This window comes from Fukomys damarensis, unplaced genomic scaffold (assembly GCF_012274545.1).
Source record: "Fukomys damarensis isolate Sample0158 unplaced genomic scaffold, DMR_v1.0_HiC HiC_scaffold_39, whole genome shotgun sequence".
NCBI classification, from domain to species: Eukaryota; Metazoa; Chordata; class Mammalia; order Rodentia; family Bathyergidae; genus Fukomys; species Fukomys damarensis.
In genome coordinates, this window is record NW_022900951.1 from 65,326,843 (window position 1) to 65,354,834 (window position 27,992).

Sequence of the window (27,992 nt, forward strand, 5' to 3'; positions counted from 1 at the left end):
TCTTAAAGATGGATTAAACACCTTTTTATAATGAGATGGACATCAAACTTTTGGAAGTCAGTGTTTGAATGTTATGTCTTACATCAATCCTTATGTTTGCTAGGTGAATGAACCATGGAGATGCTGTACTCCAGGTAGATTTATCCATTGATGTGTACAGTTATTGAATGTGCTCCTGTAGGTGGGACCTGGCTGAAGGTGGGTCACTAGAGACTTGATCTTGATGGTTGTTGAATAATGCCTGGCTCCTTTCTTCTTTCAGTGCTTCCTGGATGACGGATATAAGCAGCTTTACTCCCTCATTCCTCTTTGCCATTCTGTTTTCGCCTTGGAACCACCTAACTATAGAATAAAAATGTGATCCAAAATATATCTTTCCTCCTTTAAATTATAGGTTCAAGTTTTTTGGCCCAGTGGTGAGAAAAGTAACTAAGACAACAGGCAGCATGAAAAAGTGGGATATATACCAGCAATTCCAGAATATTTCAAGATGTGCATATCAATAAACATAAAACACAACATTAACAGAACAAAGACAAAACCAAATGATTCTCTCAGTACACACAGCAAAACATTCCAAAAAATTTAAATTCCCTTTTTATTTTAAAAATATTCTCAATAAATCACATATACAAGGAAGTACCTGAATACAATAGGGGGTATATACGACAAATCCATTGACCACTTTCCTGAACAAGGAAAAGGTAAATATATTCATTTTATTATCTGAATCAAGGCAAAGATGGTCACTTTTATTTTTACTGGTCTTATTAAAATAGTATGCAAAGTCTTAGGAAAAGCAATTAAACAATAAAAACAAATGAATTATAAAGAAATTGATTTAGTGAAAGGACACCTTATTACAGATATCATGTTTTTATGAACATGAAAATTGAAAGACAAGCTGAAAAATCCATATATAAATCAGTTTATTAACAATAAAACTACTATTTTGTTAGTCAATAAGGAATTAACTATAAAAGAACAAAAGAAATTTCAATTAAAATAGCTATAAAAATAATATGCTGGGGCATAAATTTAAGATGTTTCAAGATCTTTAAAATTAAAAATTATGGAACAGCAATTAAAATAATTTTAGAAGTCACTAAAATCAAAAGACATCTCATATTTATAAACTGGAAAAATTGATAGTATTAGTATATCCATCATAGATAATGTAATTGTCCAAAATTAGTATAATCCATTTCAAAATGTGAATGACATTCTTCATAAAAATAAAAAGAACGCCTGAATTCAGGTGGAACAAAAAAACCTAAAATAATAAGAAAAATGCAAAACAAAAGTATAAAAGTGGAGCTGTCATAATACCTGACATTAAAAAATACCACAAAACAATAGTAAAACAAGCAGCTTGAAAGTGCTATAAAAACAGACACAGAGACCAGGGGTACAGGCTAGCGGTCCCAGAAGTCAAACAATGTACTTGCAGCCAACTGATTTTCAACAAATTTGCTTAAAATGTACCCTAGGGGAAGGAGAGTTTCATCAACAAATAGTACCGGGGAAACTGGGATTCCATATTCAAAAGGCAGAACTAGACCCTATTTCTCCCACACAGAACTTAACTAAAAATGGGTCATGGATTTATGGTTACATTTAGATGTAACCATAAAATAAATGTAACCAAAAATATAACCTAAAAGCATAAAACTAGTAGAATAAAATATTGGGAAATGTTTCAAGACATCATCAGTACAAGCAAGTATTTTTTTAATCCCCAAAAGCACAGGCAAAAAAACAAAATTAGGCAAATATCATTAAATTTAAAAGCTTCTGTACCACAAAAAAGTCTATTAACTGAGTGAAGAGATAGCCTGAGAAATGCAAGAAAATACTTGCAAACTATTTATTCAGAAAAAAAATTGGTATTCAGGATATAAAGGGAAATCATATGGCTAGTAAAAAATATAATAATCTGATTTTATAATGAGAAATGACCTGAGTGTACATTTCTCAAGGGGAAATTAACAAATATTTATAAGTTCATAAAATATTAAATAATTACAAGTGCTATAATTTAGATCTAAAACATCCTCCAAAGACTAATGTTCAGCGTTGCGGCCTGGTCAGGAGGGTGTCATTGGGATGTATGACCTGAAAGATTGTGTTATTGTCACCAACTTCTCCCTTCTTTCTCTCCTTCCTTCCTGCCATTGAGTGATAAATTCCTTCCACTATGCTCCCCCACTCTGATGTTTTTGACATGGAGCTAGATGATCACACCACTACATCTGTGAGCCAGTTAAATCTCTCTTCCTTTAAGCCAGATAGTGTGTCCAGCAATGGGAAAGATGACAAGCACACAAAGGAAATACATACCAAAACTACAATGAGATATCATCAGTACCCAAATAGAATTACTATAATCAAAAGGCCAAAAATGGCAAAGGCTGACTAAGGATATGAGAAAAGGAAAACTATTATACACTATTGGTGGGGATGTCACTTAGTAAAATCGCTATGGAAAACAGTATGGCATTTTCTCCAAAAGCTGGAAATAGAATAACAGTGTGATCCAGCAACCCCACTGCCAGGTTATATCTAAAGGAAATAAAATGATTATAAAAATCAAGTTGCACGAGCAACTTGATTGCAGTACTATTGACAATAAACAATGAAAAGCAAAAAACAAGTTGTTTATTGACAAAGAAAGTAAAACATATATATATACACAAGGGAATATTATTGTACTATTAAAATAATAGAATCCTCTCATTTGTAGTAATATGAATGAAATTATATGTCACTATATTAAAAGAAATAAGTCAAGACACAGAAATGAAAATACTACATGTTCTTACTCATTTGTGGCAGCAAAAAATAAAATTTGACCCTATAGAAGTATAGACTTGAATAATGTTCAATACAGAATAAAAAGCTGGAGAAATTAAGAGAAGTTGGGGAATGAGTATAAAATGCAGTCACACTGGAAAGATTAGTTAGTTGTGCTGTGGACATAACTATAGCAGACAAAATTATATTTTCTATTAAAAACAACTAAAAGATAAGAAGCTGAAGTATATCACACAGTAATGATAAATATTTGAAGAATGGAAATGCTAATTACCTGATTTGTTGCTGTACATTGTATGCATATTGCTAGAACATTATCATGGTGTATTCTATAAATATAATAAAATATTTTGCATCAGTTAAAACTTTAAAAAGAAAAAAACAAAAATATTGAAAACTATGCATAATAAAACAAAGAATGTTGTCTTCCATAAATATATACTAAAATCTTTCCAAGATTTGTTTCAGAAGAAACTGGGTAAGGAGATACTGGAGTAGATATGATAGATAGGAAAGGAGGTGAATGTGGGTTAGTTACATCTGGATTATTTGATGTGTTATAAATAACATCATCTGTTAAAAAGGAAAGCAAAGGAAATCTTATTTTTTCTCACACCTCCACAGATAAGAAATCCATAGAATTTTTTCCCCATTTTGCCAAGTAGGATATATTGGGAATCAAGTAATAAAGAAATGAAAAAATATTGATTGCCAGAAACTGTGCTCAGAAATTTGTAAGAATTTTTTTACTCAAATCATGCATTTTCATGTCATATATACATTTTATAAATGAAAATATATACTAGTAAAATTATGCAATTAGATTTCAGTTTAAAACAATGTAGTGCTTTTTAATTTAAAAAATGATAAAAGTATAACGAGACTAACTAATGAATTGCTTCTTCTGAGGCCAGAAAGGTGTATTGGACGATGTCACATGGTACATATATAAGGAAAATTTCCCCGTGCAGGTTGCTATCTACCGAAAGAGTTTTCATTTCCCTAATGAAAAAATTAATATTTAAAAAGTTCTAGCCAGCAGTAATTGAGTTGAACTAGAATAAAATTATATAACTATATATAACTATAACTAATACTTCTAAATATTAATTTAATAGACATTTTTCTTTGCTAAATTTACATATCAAAGAATATGAAATATTACAATTATTTCGGAAAAATGTCACTATAAACACATGCAATATTTTAGGGGAAAAGCCTGAAAGTGAAGAAAATGTACTAAATTAAAGCTGCCTTTGTAAGAGCGGTATTTATAGTACTCTATTTTCCTTTTATTTCATATAATCTTCACATTGATCAAAACACATACATGTACACCCCCCTGTGTACACACAGACACACTAAAAACTAATGCAAAATAGGGCTGACATAGGGCTGGGGATTTAGCGCAGTGGTTCCGCCGCCTGCCTCGCAAGCACAAGGACCCGCGTTCGAACCCTGATAGGAGAAAAATAAATACAAATAAAAAATAGGATGATATAAAATGAATAGTTAGTATTTACTATTATCAGATAAAATCAATAAATGATTGACTAAATCAGTACAAGATTTTAAAATATATATGAACACATCCTCACTAAAATGTAACTGCTCTGTTTCCCTTTAAATTTTGTACTTCACAATCTCTTTATGATGTCATACCTCAACATGACCAGTCTGAATATATAACTCAGAAGTTCTGGCAACATAGAAGCAGAGGAAATGTCTCTTCTAAGGTTGTATGTCCTCTTTCTAATACTTGTTAGTATTTCTAATGAATACTGGCTCAATTTAATTATATATTTATGTATTTTAATATAAAGAATGTTGGTTCATGACCACCTTATAGATCAAAATTTTATTTAAACATATGAAACGTCCATCATATATTAGCTGCTTTTCTTTGAAATTAAACCAGTTTGTGTTCTTTTACAATATACTGTATCTGTATGATCTTGACTATTTTATCTTTCTGAATCTCAGTATTTTTATAACAACATATTCTTTTTAAAATTTTGAAATCAGTTGATGTATATTAAGCTACTTTGAAATGTAAAGCAAGATACAATATAGTAAGATTGTGGTATAGTATAAAAATGTTGGTATACTTTATTTTTGTGTAACAAAAGTTAACTATTATATTTTTCTGACAAAATTATGTCTAATCAAAAAAATGTAATGGATTTATTTTTTATACAGTTCTTTATGTTGAAAATGATGTCAACAACAGTATTTTTAGACTCATTAGTAGTTATACCTTTCAGTATTGCTTTTAAGAGCCACTCAACTTTAAAGTGTTGAAAATATTTAAAAATAGCATAATATGCCATTATTATGTCATAATATGTCAATAGGCTAATATTGACTTTGAGCTAGCTGCCAGCCAATACTCATGTATTTAAAGTTGATTCATATGCGATTGCAAAAATTCAGCACATTTTACCAACAAAAAATGAATATTTATTACCGTATTACCTAGTGTAAAATTGTAAAAAATTAATAAGAGAAATTAAATTAATGTTCCATGGAAATAGTTGAGCTATATGATATGTTGATTTATAAGATAAATGTGAATGGGCATGACTTAAAATTGTAATGAAAATTTAGAAAAGTTTTTACTCTAAAATGCAAATTCTGAAAAATTCGTCCAAAAATATTAGTGTAATTTTTAAACTTTCAAATAATATATTTCTTCAAATTTGTGCTTTTTTCCAATGAGTGTGTGCTACTTTTTGAAAAATAAAATTAAATATACAGTAACTTGAAAGTAAAAGATGAATTTTCCCTATAAATTAAACCTAAAGGCCCCAAATTATCTTCTCAACTCTAGTGTTTTTATAAAGCACTTCTAGTTTACTGCCAATATCTTGCATCACAAAGGCCTCAGGGTTATGTCACCACTGTATTTTAACTCTTTGACATAAATGTCAGCAAAACCCTCTTCTGTGTCTTCCTCTGCCTCCTATCTGAACAATACTCGTATCATCTTACCTTATCTAAAATCTTCCTCTATCTCAAACTATACTACTTTGTTCAGCCTTCTAGGTTATGTGCTATTTTCCTTCCCACATTCCCTACTCTTACTAGACATAGAAGTGCAATAGCTGTTGAATTTTTTTCCTCAGTGCCACTTAAAGATTATGCTCCTGCCCTACTTTCATAAAATAACCCACCTTTTAATCTTCTATAGTCAGATTATGCCACCTATTATTTTTCCATGTTTTATCCTTTAGGTTGGTCTCAGGTAACTTTAATTTCCTATTATTTTCTGTTGGTCCTGCTATCATTTCATGGAACAGTGCACTTGTCTTAATTCTTGATAACTTTACCATATGGGTAATCATTTTCATATTTAACATTTAAAATCTTTGATTTCTTTTTCAGTTACCTTGTGTTACTCCTATGTTAGTAGTTAATTTACATGCATACATACCCCAGATCTCAATTGCAAACAGTTCACTACTTAACCCACTACACAGGTACCTTTAATATCACTACTCCGACATTTATTTTCACTCCTCTACCCCTCTAAGACCAATAATTAATTCAACTACCTTTTCATTGTCCCAGGAATTTCCTCCCCATGGCTTTGCTTGCATTTTTATCTTAGATTTTTAAAAACTTATGATGTATCACAAAAACATTCCCACATATTTTCTCATTTCCTGTTACACCAATGTTCTTTTTCACATCTATGCTGATAAAAAAGAATTAAATAAAACTAACTCTCCTATTACTCTACACTTGCAATTTTACAAGAGTCTTGGAAAAAAATATGTGACCAAGAAAATTAGCGTTAGATTAAATCTGTGACGACAAATATAGTCTCTTAATGCTATATGGAAATGGCATTGCATTTATCCAATCTATTCAATTATTTTATCAAATATGAGCATTTATGCTTTTCCTCTGTACTGAAATCTAAAGTATTTTCTCTTTTTTCCCATTCTGACCTAAGAAAAACAAATATGGAAAAAATGAGTATTCTCACAAGTGCATACACTAGACTACGTGCCTCCTTACCCTTATTGCATGCTTTCCTTCCTTTTAGAGCACATGTCCTCTTCTTTTTGCTAACTTAGTTTAATTCTTACAATTGGGCTCATTAGTTTACAAGAACTATCATAAGAAATTACCACAAACTAGGTGGCTTGCAACACTACAAGTTTATTATTAAATAGTTACAGAGACTAGAACTCCAAAATCAAGGTGTCAACAAGATTGCTTTCCTCTGGAGTCTCAGAGAAGTACATGTTATATGCCTCTCCATCATATCTTCTGGCAATTTCTTGCAATTCTTAACATCATTTGGCTTATGGATTCATCATTTTGATCTCTGCCTCTTAGTTTGTGTCTGTATTCAAATTTTCCTCTCCTTATAAAGACACTACTAATTTGATTAAGAAACAACATAAGGCCAGTATGACTTAATATTAAATTGATCACAGTTTTTAAAATTTAAAGATTCTACTTCCAAACAAGACCACATTCACTGATATAAGACCTTGAATACATCTTTTGTAAGGATACCCTGCTGACCATTATTTTTTTCACTGCTTAAGGATGAGCCATTATAAGTAACTCCCATTCTTATACTATCACATTTTTCTTATATCATTATGGGACCATTACTATTATCAGAGTATTTATTCCTGTTGTTTAAAAAAAAACTTCACCCTTTTCCTCTTACCTTTGCATTTTGTCATATTTATGCAGCAATACTCTGAAAAAAATTATTTGTATTTGTAACATCATCTTCCTTCACTCCTATTGACAGTGTTGATTACAGATAGATGTTAAATGAAAAATTTAATGAATGCATAGTTATTTCAAAGAGAACAAAAGTGAATAAACTTACTTATCTCATGCTAGTTTATCACACCACCTCCTTAAAAATACTATTTTCTCTCTGAAACCTACTCTAGAACTCTAGATTTTGGTCTTTTGCATTTGATGGAAACTAAGTTCACCACACACATACACACACACACACACACACACAGACACACATAAATCTACTAGCAAAATTTCATACAGCTGGTCCTCTTAATATAATAGTTCTCCATTGTTTATTATATCACTAAATATTTTGGGTTTCTCTTCTACATTACCAGCTATCCCTTTTCAGTTTCTGCTCCTCCTGAGTTTTATTCCCCTGTCTGATCTTAGTGTTGGGAAGCTCAAAAATTCAGTCCTTGGAACACTTCTCTTTATTATGCATAAATATTCTGTGTATATTATCATCAAGACTTTTTATATGATTCCTCTACAATGTTGAGTCCCTGGGAAAAGATGGGATGGAGGGAAATGAAAGCAAGACAGAAAGGATCAAGGTACAATATGTATATATACCAATTCTCCATAATGAATGTATATATTATATATATTGTAAACATATACAACTAAAAATTTAAAAAATCAAACATGTCTCTACAATATCTCTCCACTAATTTCCATATTCATGTGTACAACTGTCTTGTTGACATTTCCACTTACAGGCCTAATAAAATTTCTGTATTTTTGTGCACAAAAATATTTGTCATATGTACTCCATCAAAGTCTGATCATTCATAAGTGTTCTCTTTTTCAGAAAATGGCATCGCCATTCATTTAGCTTCCTAACTACACACACACACACACACACACACACACACACACACAAAAGCATGCACACATACAAGCATATCTTTGATGTCATACTTGATTGCTTCCTTTCCTAAAAGTTTGTGTTCAGAGGTGGAACTTTTGAAATTTGATTGGATCAGAGTGTTATATTCATCCATGAAATAATCCATTCAGATATCCATTGCTCTATTTGTTAATGGGTGGGTCCTTGTAGCCAAATCTTCCTTTACAGCCTCCTTATAAGCAAAGTTGTGATTATACCTTAGGACTCACCTGAATAATCCAAGTTTATCTAACTCAAATTTTAATCAAACTTACAAATTTCTCTTCTTTTATGTAAGTTGACATTAATCAGTCACAGTGTTTAAGAAATTATATACTTGCAATTTGTTTTTCAGCCTACTATCGTCCATCTTGAGCCCTATTAAGTTTATCCCATATGAAAATATATACACTACAAAGCAACACAGTCAGATGCATAAACCCATTTCATTATTGTCTTAAGTCCAACATTGCATCTAAATACAAGTTCAAATGTCCCTGTTTCCATAATCTAAATGAAGTATAGCGCACATGCAATATATAATCTATCCTGGAGCAAAATTACCCTTTGTATGTGGAATTGCAAAACTAGAAAATCATTGTGCTCCCACAATATAATACCTGGATAGAGATGAGGCATTCGTATTTCACGAAGGAGAAAATTTAAGGAAGACGAGAATCACAGTCCCTAAGCAATTTCTAAATCTAATTGGACTAACTTGAATAGGTTCAAATGCCTGTGAATACTCTACTCTGGTTTCAGATTCCATTCTCGGGTCCTTCAACTCTTTCCTCAGTTATCTACTCCCCCCTCCTTTTTTGTTAAAGCACACAGTTTCAGCTTAGTAACTTTTTCAGTCTATTTTCTGTCTATGGAGTCATTTTACTCTTTTTCTGGTTTTCTTCCTTTGTAATGTCTCTTACAGTCCAAACTGCCAGTTTTTCTGTTGTAAAACGGTCTCTAAAATTAAGTGTCTCTCATGCCACTTCATGCCAATAGAAAAGAAGTTCCTCACATATACTTTTTTAAAACTCATCTCTATTCTTGCTTTAAGATTAAATGACTGAACATATATCAATGAGACACTGGCTTAGTATCTGTAATATTAACAAAGTATGTCCAGCCACACTGTTTACCTCTTTCCAGAAGGTACTTTTCTAACAAGGAAACTTTTGGTATCTCAACAAACAGGGAATTTAAAAAGTAATACACTTGTTTTCTTTTTGTGTAACACTTCTTCCCTAAATTTTATTATTTTTCTTTCACGTGTTACTACAAATTACAAGAACTGAGTAGCACACATCCAAAGTTTTACTTTAAAAATCTCCTGCACCAAATACACAATTTTGCCACTTAAAAGTTGACCTTTCCATTTAATTAAGTTTATATAATGGTCCTTTTAATTCCAGTCACTGATTACAAGTTTTTCAGTCCCTCCCGACCCCTGATTGGCAGTGTCTTTAATGTTTATATTTTTACTAACACTTACTTTACAACTGTTTAGATACTCTGAGGATGATATAGATTTTCCCTGATGTGCTACACACTTCCCTCTCAGCAATCATCAGCAACAACTTTAAACTCTCTATTAGAACATGTTTCCACTGGTAACCTATAATATCTCTGTTTTCTACTAGCAATTTGATCAAGTTAGTCTAACATTTTTCAAATCTACTCAGTGTCTTCCCACTGCCCACATTTTTAGGTATTTGTTAAAATAGAATCCACTACACAAACCAAGATTTGTATTAATTTTGTATTACTGCTGTTGAAAACTATCATGAATTCGGTGGCTTACAAATGACAATTTAAACTCTTAAACAGTATTTTTTTTTCAGTTGTGGGGATCATAAGTCAAACCAATTTCATTGAATTAAAATCAAGAGATCATCAAGGTCTATTTCTTCTCAAAACTCTGAAGGGAAAATTTGTTTGCTTACATTTGCTAGATTTTGAGGATTAGTCTGTGTCATTGGCTCTGTCCTCTTCTTTCCTTCAAAGTGCACCACTCCTATTTACTTTTGTAATCAATTTGACTTCTCCTTTGACCCTTTTTTTCCCACTCTTATAAGTATTCTGATTATTACATCTTGTGTCTCCTTGGAAATCCAGAATAATATTCCAGTCTCAAGATTCTTAATCACATATATAAGATTACTTTTGTCATATATGATCATATGCATAATTTCCAGGAATTACAATATGGCTATATTGTGGATGTTCCTTATTCATCATCCCACAGTGTTTAGTATGTATTAGTTGGATGAATTAGCAAAAAGTACATAAATATTATTCAAATTTGGGAGAGTAAATCGTTCAATAACCAAAAAATATAATTTCAAGAATAAATAATGTAACAAAGTTATCACAAATACAAGGAAAAGAAAAAAGTGACATTGGATAAATAGTAAATTTGAAGTAGTGAATGCATAAACTGAAAAAAATAAAAGATATTGATAGAAATACTTGACTCTGGAACAAATTAGGAAAAGTAAAGTTACTCTACTATAATAAACAGCATAGAATATTTGAACATTTTTTGACTATAGATAAATGACTAATATGAGCTGATTTCTATATTATAAAATTTATCTATGGTATTTAATTTTATATTCTCATAAACTTTATGAATTTTGTATCTTTTTTCTATACAGTGAACTTTTTATTTTATTAGTATATGTTTGGATCACATAATGATTTATATTCACTGTAGGGGATTGATACATGTACATTACATATTTCACCTTATTTTTTCACCCTATCACCACCCCCATTTAATTTTTTCAGCACAAGATTTATTTATAAGACCTTGTAAATAGAAATTATACAGATTGAACACTAGCCTAATAGGGCAAGGAACATATAAAATACGTAAGACAATTGCACTAAGTCAAGGTACACTTTTAGATACCAAACACCATTAAAGCACAATGAAAATACTAGATATTGTTACTATTGTCATGATTATAACATTTTTCTTGAGAAACTTTGATATAATGTTCCAAAAAGAAATTTGTCCTTTCTTCTACTCATTTTCTGATACTTCCATTGTTGGAGAAGGGAAGAGTGGTACAGTTTATAACTTGATTACAGAAAGCCAACATGTCATCCTTGGCCATTATGATTATAAGTTTCTATGTTCGGTTTATAAAATTTGTGTCTACTCTACTATCATGTATCAAAAATAGCATCTTTCTAAAGAACATAACTATTTAATGATAATCAGTGTGACTATGAAAGTCTGTTCCTGCATCCCTTATTCTACTTTATTGTTATTTGTTTCTGTATCAGTGTTACAAATTGTTAATTAGTGCCTCTTTAAAATAAGTAGCTATATTAATTGTAGTTTATATTCTTATGATAATTTTGCTTCCAAATTCTCTTGCATATATTCTGCTACTTCATTTACATATAATATTTACAGCCAGGTAGTCAGTTATCACAGAAACATGAATAACATTCTTGCTGTTGCATTGAATTGATATGCCAATTTGTGGAGAATACTTACATTAGTGAATAATAATTTACATATGTGATATTTGGATCATTTAAAATGACATATATCTCCAAAATTTATATTTTTATCTTAATGTTGTTGCTATTTTTTGTATAAATATATTTTATGTATATATAGAGATAATCTTACATGTATTGTAATTCGATGTAGTCATATAAATTAATGGTATTCAATATTTTCTAATCATGCTATCAACAATAAGTTGAAATATAATTAATTTGCCAATATCCTCCTTATTTTCTTTATTAGCATATGTTTGCAATACATATAAAATGTACCCATCATGGAGAGCTGTTATATATAAATATCACATCTTAATTCTTTTTTTATATTATTAATCTTATTGGTACATTTTAGGTATACAGTATAATGACAGTCATCATTGCAAACTTGCACCATTACATAATCAATCTTGCTTATTTTTACTTCCCCATTCACCTGGCCTTCCTTCAACCAGTCTATCCCTCCCTATTAACAAAGACTTTTTTCCATTTTCTTCATTATCTAATATTAATTCCATTCCCTTCCTTCCTTTTCTTACCTCCCCCACTTTCCGTACAAGTTTGCCTCTTTTCTTACTATTTCACCTTATCCAGTTTACCTTTTAGTCTTTGTTTACACTCATTTTCTCACACCAGAGAAACTATTCTGTATGTACACATATTATTCCTATTTATTTCACTTAAGATTATCTCCTCAAAGTGCATTTATTTAGCTATAAATGTATCTAATTCCTTGTTCTTTAAGGCTGAGTAGTACTGTATTTTATAAAAACAAAAAAATAACACATTTTCTTTATCTCGTTTGCAGTTGATGGGCAATTGGGATGTTTCCAAGTTTTAGCTATAAGAAACTCCTGCTATGAATATAGATGCACCTATATCTCTGTGGTGTGACACTTTTAATTCTTTTGTTGAAGGTACCCAGCAGGGTAATAGCTGGGTGAAATGGAACTTTCAATAAAATTTCATTGAGATATCTGAATACTGATTTCAACAGTGGTGGCATCAGTCTACACTCCCAGCAGCAGTGGAGCAGTGTTCCTCTTTCCCCACAGCCCTGCCGGCATTTCTTATTGGTTGATTTCTTCATAGCAGTCTTTCTTTCTGTGGTGAGGTGGAATCTCAGTGTTGTTTTCATTTTCATCTCCCAAATGGCCAGTGATGTTGAACATTTTTTCAATTGTCTATTTGCTATTCTTATTTCTTTTCATAGAAATATCTGTTCATTTTGGATGTGTATTTTTGGATTGGGTCTTTAAATTTTGGAGGTCTGAGTTTTTTAAAGGCCTTTTATATTTTAGATAATAGATCTTTGTCTCAGAAAGAGCTGGTAAAAATATTTCCTCACATTGTGTGTTATCTCTTCACACTTTTGGTGGTTTCTCTTGCTTAGCAGAAGCTTTTTAATAAGAAGACATCCTATTTGTTGATTGTGCTAGTTCACGTGCAACTGAGATTTGTTTATAAATTTTTCCTAAGCAAATGTCTTCCAGAGCTCTACCTAACCTCTCTTGCAGCTGGTTTACTGTTTCTGTTTTAATATTTAGGTCTTCAGTGCCTTTTCATTTTAGTTTAGTGCATGGTGAGAGATATAGGTCTGGTATTAATTTTTGGCAAGTTGAAACCCAGTTTTTCCAGCACCATTTATGAAAGAGGCTCTCTTTCCTCCAGTAAGGTTGTTTAGCTCCTTTGTCAAATATGAAGTGGCTGAGGATGTCTTTAGTTGTTTCTGCATTTTCTAATCTATTCCACTGGTTCTCAGGTCTGTTTTGTTGCCAGGGCCATGCTGTTTTTATCACAGTAGCTTTGTAGTATAGTTTCAAGTTGGGGACTGTGATGCCCCCTACCTTGTCTTTGTTGACTAAAATTGATTTTGCTATTCTAGGTTTCTTCTTGTTTTGAATGAAATTTTAGATTGTTTTCACTAGGTCTGTGTAGTATGTTTCTGGAATTTCCATTGAGCTTGCATTGAATCTATGTAGTAGTTTTACAAGTATGGCCATTTTCACTACATTGGTTCTTCCTATCCAAGAGCAAGTGATGTCTTTCCATTTTCTGATATCATCTTCAATCTCTCCAGAGTGCTGTAGTTTTTAGAATAGATTAGTTTGATTACTTTTGTTAGGTTGATTGCTAGGTATTTCAATTTTTTGGTTGCTGTTGTGAAAATAATTATTTGCCCCATTTCTCTCTCAGTGAGTTTGCTGTTTGTGTACAGGAAAGCTATTGATTTTTGTTTGTTAACCTTGCATTCAGCCAGTTACTGATTTGGTTATTAAGTGGAGAAGATTTTTGGTGGAGTTTTGGGGGACTTTATAAAGAGTATTATGTTGCCTGCAATAATGACAATTTGAATTCTTCATTTCCTATCTTTATTCCTTTTATTTATTTCTGTTCTCTAATTTCTGTGGCTGAGGTTTCTAAAACTATATTTTACAGCAGTGGTGATAGCAGACATCCTTAACTTGCTCCTGATTTTAGCATGGAGGATTTCAATTTTTGACCATAGGTTTTTCATAGGTGGCTTTTATCAGGTTGAGGTAGAGACAGTCCTTTCCAATTTTTTGTAGGGTTTTATCATGAATGCATGTTGGACTTTGTTGCATGATTTTTCTGCAACTATGGAGATGATCATATGTTTTTTATCATCTCTATTAATATAGTATTTTACATTTATTGATTTGGGTTAAATTGAAACATCCCTGCATGCCTGGGATGAATCCTTCTTAGTCAGGGTATATGATCCCCTTGATAATTTTCTGCATTTTATTTGCCAGTATCTTATTAAGCATTATTGCCTCTTTGTTGACTAGTGAGTGTGGCCTATAGCTCTCTTTTGCAACTAGGTCTTTCTCTGCTTTGGGGAAGAAGGTGATGCTTGCTTCCATTAATGAATTTAGGAGTATTGCCTCCATTTCAATTTCATTAAAGTTAATAAACAGTAGTGGCAATAGTTCTTCTCCCAATGTCTTGTAGAATTCAGGAGTGAAGCCATGAGGGCCCAGGCTTTTCTCAGTTGGTATGTTTTTAATTTCATCTTCACATTCATTGATTGATATTGGGTTGTTTATTTCTTCTTGTTCAAATTTGGTAATTTATACATGTCTAGGAATCTGTCCATTTCTTGTTTTCCATCTTATTGGCATATAGGTTCTTGAAGTAGGTATAGATGATCCTCTGGATTTCTGATTGGTCTACTGTAATTTACCCTTTTCGTTCCTAACTGCATGGATTTGGGCCTTTTCTTTCCCTTTTTGAGAAGTTGGCTAAGGATTTGTCAATTTTGTTTATTTTTTTTCAAAGAACCAACTCTGCCTCATTGATATTTTGTATCATTCTCTTAGTCTGATTGCACTGATTTCTGCTCCAATGTTTATAATTTCCTCCCTTGTATGAGCATTGTTTTTGTCCTGCTCTTCTTTTTCTAGAAGCTTAAGAATAAGCATCAGGTTGTTTAATTATGCTCACTCTGCTTTCCTAATATGTGTATTCACTGCTGTGAATTTCTCTAGTAAGACAGCTTTCATTATGTCCCATAGATTCCATTATGTTGTATTGAAATTGTTGTTTGATTGTAGAAACTGTCTGATTTCTTCTTTAATTTCTTCTGTGACTCATTGGTTATTCAGATGTATGTTGTTACATTTTTATGTGTTTATGAAGTTCTTGAGGTTTCTTTTGCTATTGATCTCCAATTTTATCACACTATGTTCTGATTATGTACTGGAGATTACTTCAATTCCTTTCACCCACATAAGCATGTTCTATGTAGAAATATGTGGTCTATTTTGGAGAACAACCCATGCACAGCTGAAAAGAATGTGTAGTATAATTTTATGGGGTGGAATATTCTGTAAACATTTGTTAAGTTCATTTGTTTGAGAGTTTGATTGAGTTGTGGTATTTTATTATTTATTTTCTGTCTAGTTTATTTTTCTATTTGTGATAGCGAAGTATTGAGGTCCCCACCACTTTTGATTTAGAGCTTATTTGATTTTTCATGTCAGTTAGTTTTGTTTTACACAGTCTGGTACACTAGTATTTGGTGCATATATATTTATGATTGTCATCTCTTCCTCTTGGAATTTTCCCTTTACAAGGATGTAATGTCCTTCTTTGTCTCTCTTAATCAGTATTGGTATGAAATCCATTTGATCTGCAAATATAATAGCTACTCCTTTTTTGGGGGGGAGGGTTCTTGTCACATCGAGTGTTGTTTTCTGCCCATTTATCTTTCAGCTTATGAGTCTATTTTTTTAATTAAGTGTGTTTCTTGTATGCAGCATATTGTCATTTCTTGCTTCTTGACCCTTTCTGCCAGGCTATTTCATTTGGTTGGTTAGTTGAGACTATTAACATTGATGGTTATAACGGATATGTATTGACTTATCCTTGTCATGACTTTTTCTTTCTTTTGGATTTCTTGTCACTCATTATGGATTTGTTCTGTTGAGCTTCCTGGGGTTGTGATCCTCATTGTCTTTTCCTAGGATACTGTTTAAAAATGTTTGGAATGCTGGTTTGGTATTCATGAAGTTCCTCAGATGCTCTTTGTCATGAAAGTATCTTATTTTTCCATCAATTTTGAAAGATAGTTTCCCAGGGTAGATCAATCTGTGTTGGAAGTTGTTTAATCTTAGGGCTTGAAATATGTTGCTCCAATGTCTTCTTGCCTTGCGGGTTTGTTTGGACAAGTCTGCTGTGATTCTGCTGGGCATTGCATGTGATTTGTTTCTCTTTAACTCCTTGTAGATTTTGTTCTGTGGAGTTTCTGGAATCTTAACTATTATATGCCTCGGTGTAGGGATTTTTTTTTTTTTTAAATCATGACTTGTTGGAGTCCTGTATGCTTCACTTATCTGTATGTGAAGTTCTTTTCCCCGACTTGGGAAGTTTTCTGGCATTACTTCTGTGATCAGTTTTTTTAAATGTCATTTTCATTCTCTCCTGTTTCTCCATTGATTCAGATCTGTTTTACATTCTTCTTTGCATCATCTAGTAGCTGCTGGATTGATTTCTAGTGGTACTTTACTATTTTTAAGAAATTTTTTCTTTTCCTGATCACTTTTTGCAATCCTGCCTTCTATATCTGAAATTCTGTCCTCACACTCGAGCATTCTCCTGTGTAAACATTCAATGCAGTTTTTAATATTCTGGATATCTTATTGTATCTGTTTTACTGATTCCATTTGTTTCCCACGTTGGGATTCCATCATGTTCCCCGGCTCCTCTATTTTTTTTCTGTCTCTGCTCTAGATTTATTAATCATGTCTTGAAGCACGGACACAATCTCTGTTGTTATCCGAGAAATTATTTCTGATTTCTTTGTCCAGATCCCTTTTTGTTGCCAGTTCAGGGAGTCCAGGTTATTGAGTATCAGATTGTTCCATCTTGTTGCCCTCTGGGATTGCCTTAGGTGATCTGGAATTCTCATTTTGGTACTTATTTACATGTCTTCTCATTTCAACAGGTGCAGCCTGCTCTGCCTTTGCTGAAGCAACTTTTTGCTCACCCAGTAGTCTTCAATTCTCTGCAAACCACCAAGCAACCTTTTTTCTGCTTCCCACCAGTGCACCAATTCCTGCATTCCAAATCTTTGCCTTCTGTATCCCTGAGCTGACTTGTTGTCTGGGCAGGCTGCTGGGTGGGGCCTGTACACACTTGGGGTAGTATCTAGGCATGCCTCAGGCTTCATGTAGCCCCTATTTTCAGGGAGGGCCTTTGGCTGGGGCCTGTGCACTCCAATCCATGGTGTCTGAGCAGGCTTCTTGCTAGGGTCTCCATGCACTTACCAATGGTATTGGGGCAAGCCTCTGGCTGATGCTTACTAGCCTGTGCAGTTCTTTTCTGGGCAGCCCTTGGCTTTGGCTTGTGTGCCCTGGCAGGGATCTTCCTGCAGCTGTGCTGCTCTGGTCCACACCACTGTTCATGGGGATCCGACATCTTAATTCTTTTTACTTCTCCTCACATCCCTGAAGACCCAACCTCTCCCAGATTCCCTTCTCATCTCTACAATATTTAACATCTTCTTACCTATGATCTATGCTTTTATTTTACTCTAAATTATTTATGCTTTGGAGTATCTGGTAAAATAAAGCCATGCAATATTTACCCACCCATGCCATATTTATTTCACTTATATTCTGTTCTCAAGGTGTATTCATTTTCCTACCAATGACATTGCCTACAAATTTATCTTTTTTTATTGCTGGGTAGTACACTATTGTGTGCATTTTCTTTTCTTTCTTATTTTTTGGCTTTTTAAAACAGAGTCTCACTTTGTATTCAGGCTGGGTTTGAGCTTACTATGTATTTGAATGTGGTCTCAATCTCCTCCTTGTGCCTCAGCCTCCTGAGTGTGCCACTGCACCATGCCCAAATTTTCTTTATTCATTTGTCTGTTGATGGGAATATAGACTGCTTCAATATTTTACCTTTATGAGTAACTACTATAAACGTGAGTATACATATATCACTGCATTATAATATGTTTAATTCATACACATACATGGGTTAGTGGAATTTATGTCTTCAGTTTTCTGGAGAAATCTCCAAAGTGTTACATAGTGGTTAAACCCATTTACATTCGCATCAACAATGAAAAAGGGTCATGTAGAGGTACAAGATCCCAACAATGAATGTAACTGTACTGTATCCCTAAAATGTACCAATAAACTCAATTAAAGCTGAAAAAAAACGATGAAAAAGGATTTGTTTTTCTTCTCAAACTTGTCAGCATTTGCTATTTTTTCTAGTTCTGATTAATAAGCATTATTCTTTAATCAGATGGAATCCCAGTTTTTGTTTTAATTTGCATTTTGTTACAGTCAAAGATGTGGAACATTTTTTCACATATGTATTGGCCAATTGAATATTTTTTCTTGAAGTATGTATATTAATTTTATTTGCCCTTTTTGGATTATGTGGTTGTTTGGTTTGATTTGGTTTGGTAGTGAGGATCGAATTTGGCTCCTTGTGCATGGGAGGCAGGAGGTGGAACCACTAAGCTAAATCCCTAGCCCTCATTTGCCCCTTTTTGATCGGACCTTTTATTTTGGATGTGCCACATTATTTTTAGTCCTTTATATATTCTAGTTGCTAATCCCTTGTCCAAAGAGTAGCTAGATAATTTTTCCCATTCTGTATGTTGTCTAATCACTCTACTTCTTTATGTTTTGTGTAGATGTCTTTATTTTGACATAATCCCATTTGTTGCATTTTTTATTATATCTTTTCAGTAGTTTCTATTCAGAAACTTCTTGCGTATTCCTATTACTGAAAGTTTTAACTATTTTATCTTCCAGGATATTTCATTTCTATTTTTATATTGATATTTTCAAGAATTTTGATATTTTGCATTTTGTTCTGATAGATGTGTGTCTAGATTGATTCATTGTAATTACAATTTTCCCAGCAAATTTACTAAAGGAGCTCTACTTTCTTCAGTGTATGTTTTTTATTTATTTTCAACATGTCTGGTCTTAACAAATGTACTCATTGATTCTAATAATATACCTGTAGATATTCTGAATTTTTATGTAAAGAACAATGATGCCTGTAAATAATAACAATTTTATGTCTTTTTCCTAATATAAGTGATTTCAAATTTATTTTCTTTTCTCTCATTTTGTTCTTTCAAAGGTTAACTAAAAAAAAGAAAAAATTAAATCAAACTTACTAATGTACATTCTTGTCCTGTTTTGGGGCTCATTAAAATCTTCAAACTCTTAATCAAAGAGATTAGAGTTTTTATACATTTAATATAGAATTCTTTTATACTATTAAGAATACTTGAAAAAATATCAACATATGCACCAATTTGCCAAAACAAACATATAGCAATAAAATGTTAAAAATATATTGACGAAGCTCCTATTTGTTGTTTGCAATAAATATTATAATTAAATTGATAGGTTTTGTATTTCATTAAATACATTTTCTGTATGTTAACAAGATCACATCATTTTTCTTCATTATTCTGATATCTTCATGTATTTTCAAATGTTAAACCAAACTGAAGTAAGCTGCACAAGGTGGTAAAATAATATTTTCCAAAATTTTTTTTCAAAACTTTTCTAAAAATATTTGACTTTTGTATATTTATTTATGAGATAAACACTTGTAATTTTACTATTTAACTGGCCAGATATTCGTATTAATGTTACAATCTCATAAAATATATTGATAAGCATTTCCACATTTTGTATAATTTGAAGAGTTTTTAAATAATTATTTCTTTGTTAGGTGTTTTGCAGAAGTGATCAATGGAGACATTCAGATGTGGAGTTCTCTGTTTCGGTATGTTTTCTTATCATTTACTCAACATTTTAAGTTTAAGAACAGTAACTCAGATTTTCAATTACAATTACTTCAATTTTTGTATATTTTATTCTTTCTATTGATATATATTTGTAGTTCTTAATGATTACATTCATTGCGAGGAGTTGGTAAATGTACTGCCATTTCTTCTTTCATTTTAACCCCCTCAGTTCCCTTCCTCCCATCTCTGCATCTCTTGGAGCCTTTGTTACATATATATATTGTGTTTTTACATAAAGTACATGATGATCAAATTCCTTAAAGGGTCTTGATTCATGTACACAGAACTTCATAACCACTCCCCCTTTGATTTCATTTTCTTCTTCTCCTTCTCCCCTCGCTCTCTGGCTATGGGTTAACTTCTCATAGGCCAAACATCCTTTTTGGTATTTCTTATTGTCTATCTTCTATTTTGCACTTTCATTATGCATTGGGTTACTCATATAAGAGAATCAATGTAGTGTTAGAGCTCGTGTGTCTGATTTATTTCACATAAAACTATTGTCCATTTTCCTACAAATGACAAAAGTTTATCATACTTTATGGCACAATATTAGACCACTGTGTTTAAATATTACATTTTCTTTATCAATTCATCTTTTCATAAACATATAAGAATCTTGAAAAACTTATTTTTATGAATTGTACAAGCTGCTACCATATAAACATGGGTGTGCATATATCACTGTTATATAATGGCAATAACTTTTGGGAATATCAAGAAGGGAAAAATCTGAGTTAAATGAAATTTTTGTTTTTATTTTATGATTATTATATTATTATCTTTTGTACCAGGGATATATCTCAGGACCTTGCACTTGTGAGGCAAGCAGCAGATCCACTGAGCTAAATCTCAAGCCCTTTATTTTTAATTTTTGAGGAAGCCATACTAATTTTCATAGTGCTTGTACTATGTCTAACTGCCACCAACTATGGAGAAGTGCTCCTTTTTCCCTGCAGCCTCTGCAGCAGTTCTTATTATTTTATTTATTGAATATAGCCATTGTTTCTCGAATGAGATGTAATCTCAGTGTTGTAACTTGCATTTTTCAAATGACAAATGATCTTGAACACTGTTTCATATATTTTTGGACACTTGTACTTCATCTGAAAAGAGAGTATTCACTTTGGATACCCATTGCTTTATCCTTTAGCTTGAGGCATCTGATTTTTGTGGTTTCCTTTTTTTTTTCTTTCTTTATCTCCTGATTTAACTCAATTAGGACACTAACATAGAATTGATAATCACTTAGTCAATGTTTACTTTTTCTACAATATCATATACCCAGAATTGTATCACTTAAAAACAAAATAATTTTCTATTCTTATCAGTGCATGTTTGCAGTACATAATGTTTACCTTCAATGTAGGGAATTGGCATATGTACATTACATCTTTCAACTATTTTCTCCTTCCCTATACACCCTTTTGATTTTTCATGCATCAAATTCATCTTATCAGACCACACACACACACACACATACACACACATACACACACATATGTGTGTGCATTTTATATATAAATATTATATTAGTTCATAAATTAGTTCTTTAAGGACAGGCATAATTCTCGTTCTTTAAGGACTGGCAGATAAAAAATTATCATTCTGCAGGCTATATCTTTAGTTTGTTGGTGGTTTCATTTTCTGTGCAGAGATTTTTTAATTTGATATTGGCCTTTTCTTTTGTACCAGGGATCAAACTTGGGTCCTTCCACTTGCAAAGCAGGCAGTGGAACCACTAAGCTAAATCCTCTGCCCTTGGCCCACTTTTTGATTCTTGCTATTATTTCTTCTGTACCTGGTGTTCTCTTCAGAAGGTCTCAGCCTATGTCTGTGTCTAGAAGTGTTTTGCTTATTTTATTTTCCAGCAGATTAAGTGCTTCTTTTTTAACATTTATATCTTTGATCCATTTTTATTTTAATTAAGTGCATAGTGAGATACATGGGTAAACATTTTTTCCATAAAGTGTATTTATACATTTTATGTATACTATACAGTTACATTAATCACTGGGATCTTGGTCCTATACATGATGTATTTTGGTTCTTATTTTTCCCCATTGCCCTGCCATCCCTACACCCCCTCTTTACCCTTCCCTATTTACAAAAACTTTGTTTCCAGTTTTTCCTTTTCTCATATTTTTTTCTTTTCTCTTATTTGCTTTCCCCATCCCACCCACTTCCGTTATTCCTTTAGACATTTTCTTCCCATTTCACATTATCAAGTATACATTTCTGTTCTTATTTACACTTTCAGTTTTTCACACCAGAGAAACAATTCGGTATTCACACATGTTTGTCCCGTTTATTTAATGTAGGATTATGGTTTCAATGTGCATCAATTTAGCTATAAATGTCTCTAGTTTCTCATTCTTTGTGGTTGAGTAATACTCCATATTATACAAAAAAAATGCATTTTCTTTATCCAGTTTCCAGTTGATGGGAAACTGGAATGTTTTCAGATTTAGCTACTACAAACTGTGCCACTAAGAAGATGAGTGCACATATATTGCTGTGGTATGATTCTTTTAATTCTTTTGGGAAGTTACCCTGCCGGGTAATAGCTGGCTCAACTAGGACCTCCAATTCTAGTTACTTGAGGTAAATTTCTACTGATTTCCATATTGGTTTCATCAATCTACACTCCCACCAATGATGGAGAAGAGTTCCTTTTTCCCAGCATTCTGGCCAGCATTTGGCATTGATTTCATGATAGCAGCCATTCTTTCCAGAGTGAGGTGGAATCTCAGCATTGTTTTCATTCACATTTTTAGAATGACCAGTAATGTTGAACATTTTTTTCAAATGTGTGTTTGCTATTACTATTTTTTGTCAGAGAAATGTCCATTCATTTCAGATGCCCATTCTTGGATTGGGTCTTTAAATTTGGGAGGTCTGACTAAATAAGTCCTTTATATATTCTAGATAGTAGATCTTTGTCTGAGGAACAGCTGGTAAGAATATTTTCCCACATTGTGGGTTTTCTCTTCACACTGTTGTTAGTTTCTCTTGCTGTGCAGAAGATTTTTAATAAGAAGACATCCCATTTTTTGATTGTTTGTGCTCATTCACAGGCAACTGAGATTTTGTTCATAAAAACTTTTCCTACACCAATGTCTTCAAGAATTCTACCTAACCTCTTTTCCAGCTGGTTTAGTGTTTCTCTTTTTAGTTAGATCTTTAATTCATTTTGATTTTAGTTTAGCACATGGTGAAAAAATACAGGCCTAGTTGTAATCTTTGGAATTTGAAACCCACTTTTTAAAGTACCATTTATTAAAGAGGCTCTCTTTCCTTCAATGAGGATGCTTGGCTACTTTGTGAATGATAAGGTAGCTGCATGTGTCTGGAGTTGTTTCTGCACTTCTATTCTATTCCACTGTTCCTCAGATAGGTTTCTTTGTCGATACCATGCTGTTTTTATCACAGTAACTTTGTAGTATAGTTTCAAATTGGGGATTGCCTTGCCCTATACCTTGTCTTTGTTGCCTAGAATTGCTTTTCTAGGTCTCTTCTTTTTCCAAATCAACTTTTACTGTTTTCTCAAGGTCTGTGAAATACACTGTTGGAATTTCAATTGGGATTGCATTAAATGCAGATAGCAGTTTTGGAGGTATGGCCACTTTTACTATATCAATTTTTCCTAGCCAGAAGCAAGGAACATCTTTCCATTTTCTGATATCCTCTTTAATCTCTTTTTTCAGAGTTATATAGTTTTCAGAGTAGAGGTCATTTATTTCTTGGGTTGTTTCCTAGGTATTTCATGTTTTTAGATGATATTGTGAAGGGAGTTGTTTCTTCAGTTGTTTTTCAGTGAGGCTGTTGTTTGTGAAAAGGAAAGATAATGAATTTTGTGTGTTTACCTTGTATGCAGCTACTCTACTGAATTTGGTTATTAAGTCTAGAAGAAATTGGTAGAGTTCTTAAGTGATTCTATATAGAGAATCATGATCATGTCATCTGCAAATAATGAAAATATGACTTTGTCCTATCTTTATTCCTTTTATTTCTTTCTCTTATATAATTATTGTGGCTAATGTTCCCAAAACTGTATTGAACAGGAGTAATGATAGTGGTCATCTTTGTCTTGTTCCTGATTTTAGTGTGAAAAATGTCAGTTTTGACCATTTAGTATGATATTGACTGTTGGTTTTCCTTAGATGACTTTTATCAGCTTGAGGTAGAGATCATCTATTCCAATTTTCTGTATAGTTATTATCATGAATGAATGTTGAATTTTATTGAACTCTTTTTCTGCATCTATTGAAATGATAATATATTTCTGTCCTTGTCTCTATTAATATAGTGATTACATTTATTTTCTGGCATATTTTAAACCATCCCTGAATCACTGGAATGAATCCCACTTGGTTAGGTTGTATGATCATCTTGCTGACCTTCTGCAATCTATTTGCCAGTATCTTATTAAGATTTTTTACACCTATTTTCATTTTTGAGATTTGGCCTATAGTTCTTATCTTTTTTCTTTTTGGTTGTGTCTTTCTCTTCTCTTGGGATCAAGCGATGCTTGCTTATCAGAATGAATTTGGGAGTATTGCTTCCCTTTCAATTTAATGGAAGTATTTAAACAGTAGTGGCAATAGTTCTCTAAATGTCTTTTAGAATTCAGCAATGAAGCCACCAATGCCCTGGTTTTCTTAGTTAGTAAGTTTTTTATTATACTGTCTATTTAATTGGTTAATATTGTGTTGTTTAGAATTTTTAGGTCTTCTTCGTTCAACTTTTGTAATTCACACATGTCTAATAATCTGTCCATTTCTTCTGTATTTTCTATCTTATGGGTGTATAGTTTCTTGAAGAAAGTATTGATGATCCTTTTGATTTCTTCTGGGTCCATTGTAATTTCACCCTTTTCATTCCTGATTGCTTGGATTTGGGTCTTTTCTTTCTGTTTTTTTGATAAATTTCACTAAAAGTTTGACAATTTTGTTTATTCTTTTGAAGAACCAGCTCTTTGCTTCATTGATTTTTTTGGATAATTCACTTAATTTCCATTGCATTGATTTCTGCTCTTATCTTTATAGTATTCTCCCTTGTATGAGCATTGTTTTTGTCCTGCTCTTCTTTTTCTAGAATTTTTTTTATTCTGCAGCAGGTTTTTCATTTGAGCTCATTCTGTTTTCCTAATATGAGTATTTGCTGCTATGAATTTTTCTCATAAGATTGCTTTCATTGTGTCCCATAGATTCCAATATGTTATATTGACGTGGTCATTTAATTTTAAAACCTCTGATTTATCTTTAATTTAGTCTGTACCCATTGGTTATTCAGAAGCGTGTTGTTCAATTTTCACGTGTTTATGAATTTCTTGCAGTTTCTTTTGCTATTGATCTCTAATTTCATTGCACAATGATCTGATAATATACTGGAAATAACTTCAATTCCTTTGCACTTAAGCATATTTTATGAGAAAATATATGATCCATATTGAAGAACAACACATGTGCAACCAAAAAGAATGTGTATTCTGACTTTGTGGGATGAAATATTCTTTAAACATCTATTAAATTCATTTGTTCTTGACTTTGATTTAGTTCTAGTATTTCATTATTTATTTTCGTCTAATTGATCTATCTATTTGTGATAGTGGGGTATTGAGATCTCCACTACTTTTGCATTAGAGTTTATTTGATTTTTCATGTCTGTCATTGTTTTATATAGTTGTGCAAGCTAGTATTTGCAATCTCTGTCTCTGTCTCTCTCTCTCTCTGTCTCTCTCTCTCTCTCTCTCTTTCTCTGTCCTACACATACATACATAGAGAGAGACACTCATACCCCAATGTACCACCTTTTTTTGCCAATACGAAGTACGAAGTAGACTACATAGAAAGAAAATGAAATCTTAAAACAATTTGCTTTACCTTTTCAATTAAATCATTTAGATTAAGGAAATGTACAGACTCACTTAATCAGTGTTGGTATGAAATCTATTTGATTTGCAAATATAATAGTTACTCTTCCTTATTTTGGATTCCTGTTACATTGAGTATTGCTTTCCAACCTTTATCTTTCAGTCTATGAGTTATTTTTAAATTAAGTGTGTTTCTTGTGTGTAGCATATTGTTGGATTTTGCTTCTTGACCCATTCTGCCAGTCTCTTTCCTTTGATTGGTGAATTGAGACCATTAACATTGATGGTTATAACTGATATGTGCTGACTTATCCTTGCCATGACTTTTTTCTTTTTGTTGGATTCTTCCCCTTTTCAATTAATTTCTTGTTGTGCCTGATGGACTCATTCTGATGGACTTGTTGTGATTATGATCCTCATTGTCTTTTCCTAAGATATTTTTTAAAATTCTGGTTTTGTGATTTGTTTATGTGTCTTCTCATTTCAACTGATGCAGTCTACTGAGAATTTGTTGAGGCAACTTTTTCATCATCCAATTCTCAGCAAGCCACGAAGTGGTCCTTTCTCTGCAGCTCATCATTGCACCAATTCCTGGGTTCTGAGTGGTGGCCTTCTCAATCCCTGTGCTGTCCTTTTATCCAGGTAGGGTCTTGGCTCGGTCTTGTGCATACTTGGGATGGTATCTAGGCATGCCTGAGACTAGGGCCTGTCCTCTTACACAGCTATTTCCTCATGGGTCTTTGGGTTTGGGCTGTGCACCCCAGTTCCTAGTTTATGGGTGGACTTCTGGCTAGGGTCTTAGGGCCCTTATCAATGGTTTTGGGACAGGCCTATATATTTTGCTTGTGTGCCTTTGCAGAGCTTTTCAGTTGGGTATTTGGCTTTGTCCTGTGGGCACAAGTGCCTGGTGTCAGGATGGAACCTTGGTTGGGATCTGCCCACCGCTGTGCTGCTCTGGTCCACGACAGCTTCTCTATAGGATCTGTGTGCATTTACCTTCCCCCCTCCTCTCTTCAATCTTTCTTACCTTTCCCATATACAAAAGCATTTTCTCATTTTCTCTCCTATTCCTTTTCTCCCTTCCTTCCCTTTCCCTACACCCTCTATTCTTCCCATTCCCATTTGAACATATGCTTCTTACTTCCCAATATTTATTCGCCATTATGCTCCTTTACCATTTGTGTTTCTCACATATGACAAATAATACAATATTTAATTTTGTATGTCTGATTTCACTTACAGTTGTGTTCTTGAAGTTCATCCATTTTCCTACAAGTGACTCAAAATTTCCTTTTTTAAAGAGAGAGTAGAAAATTGTATATAAATATCACATTTTCTTTATTCATTCACCTGTGGATGGGGATGTGAGTTGTTTTAAATATTTAGCTATTATAAATTGTCCTGTGATAAATTTATATATCTATCTATATCTATATCTATATCTATCTATCTATCTATCTACTTATCTATCTATACATCTGTGCTATGATGCTTTTAATTCTTTTGGGAAGATACCTAGGAAGGGAACAGCTAAGACAAATGAAACCTCTAATTTGAGCATTTGGCAGAACTTACTATGATTTCCATGGTGTTTGTGCTAGTTTACACTCCCATCAACAATATAAAATGATTCTTTTTTCACCCAGAGCCTCACAAGCATTCATTATTGATTGATTTCTTGATGATAGGCCTCCTTTCTGGAATGAGATGGAATAAGTGTTGTTTCACTTGCATTTCTCATGTAACTAGTGATGTTGACAATTTAAATATATATATATATATATATATATATATAT

At 32.6% G+C, this 27,992-nt stretch overlaps 1 protein-coding gene across 2 annotated transcripts in view; it reads left to right on the plus strand.

Moving 5' to 3' along the window:
* The first annotated feature begins 4,489 nt into the window (after positions 1-4,489).
* Cylc1 (cylicin 1) overlaps positions 4,490-27,992 on the plus strand; it is a 48,223-nt gene continuing 24,720 nt past the window's right edge. For both annotated transcript variants that reach the window (XM_010612860.1, XM_010612861.1), the window contains exons 1-2: positions 4,490-4,550; positions 20,246-20,299. The gene's annotated coding sequence lies outside the window, so the exon portion shown is untranslated. The remainder of the gene's footprint in view (positions 4,551-20,245; positions 20,300-27,992) is intronic.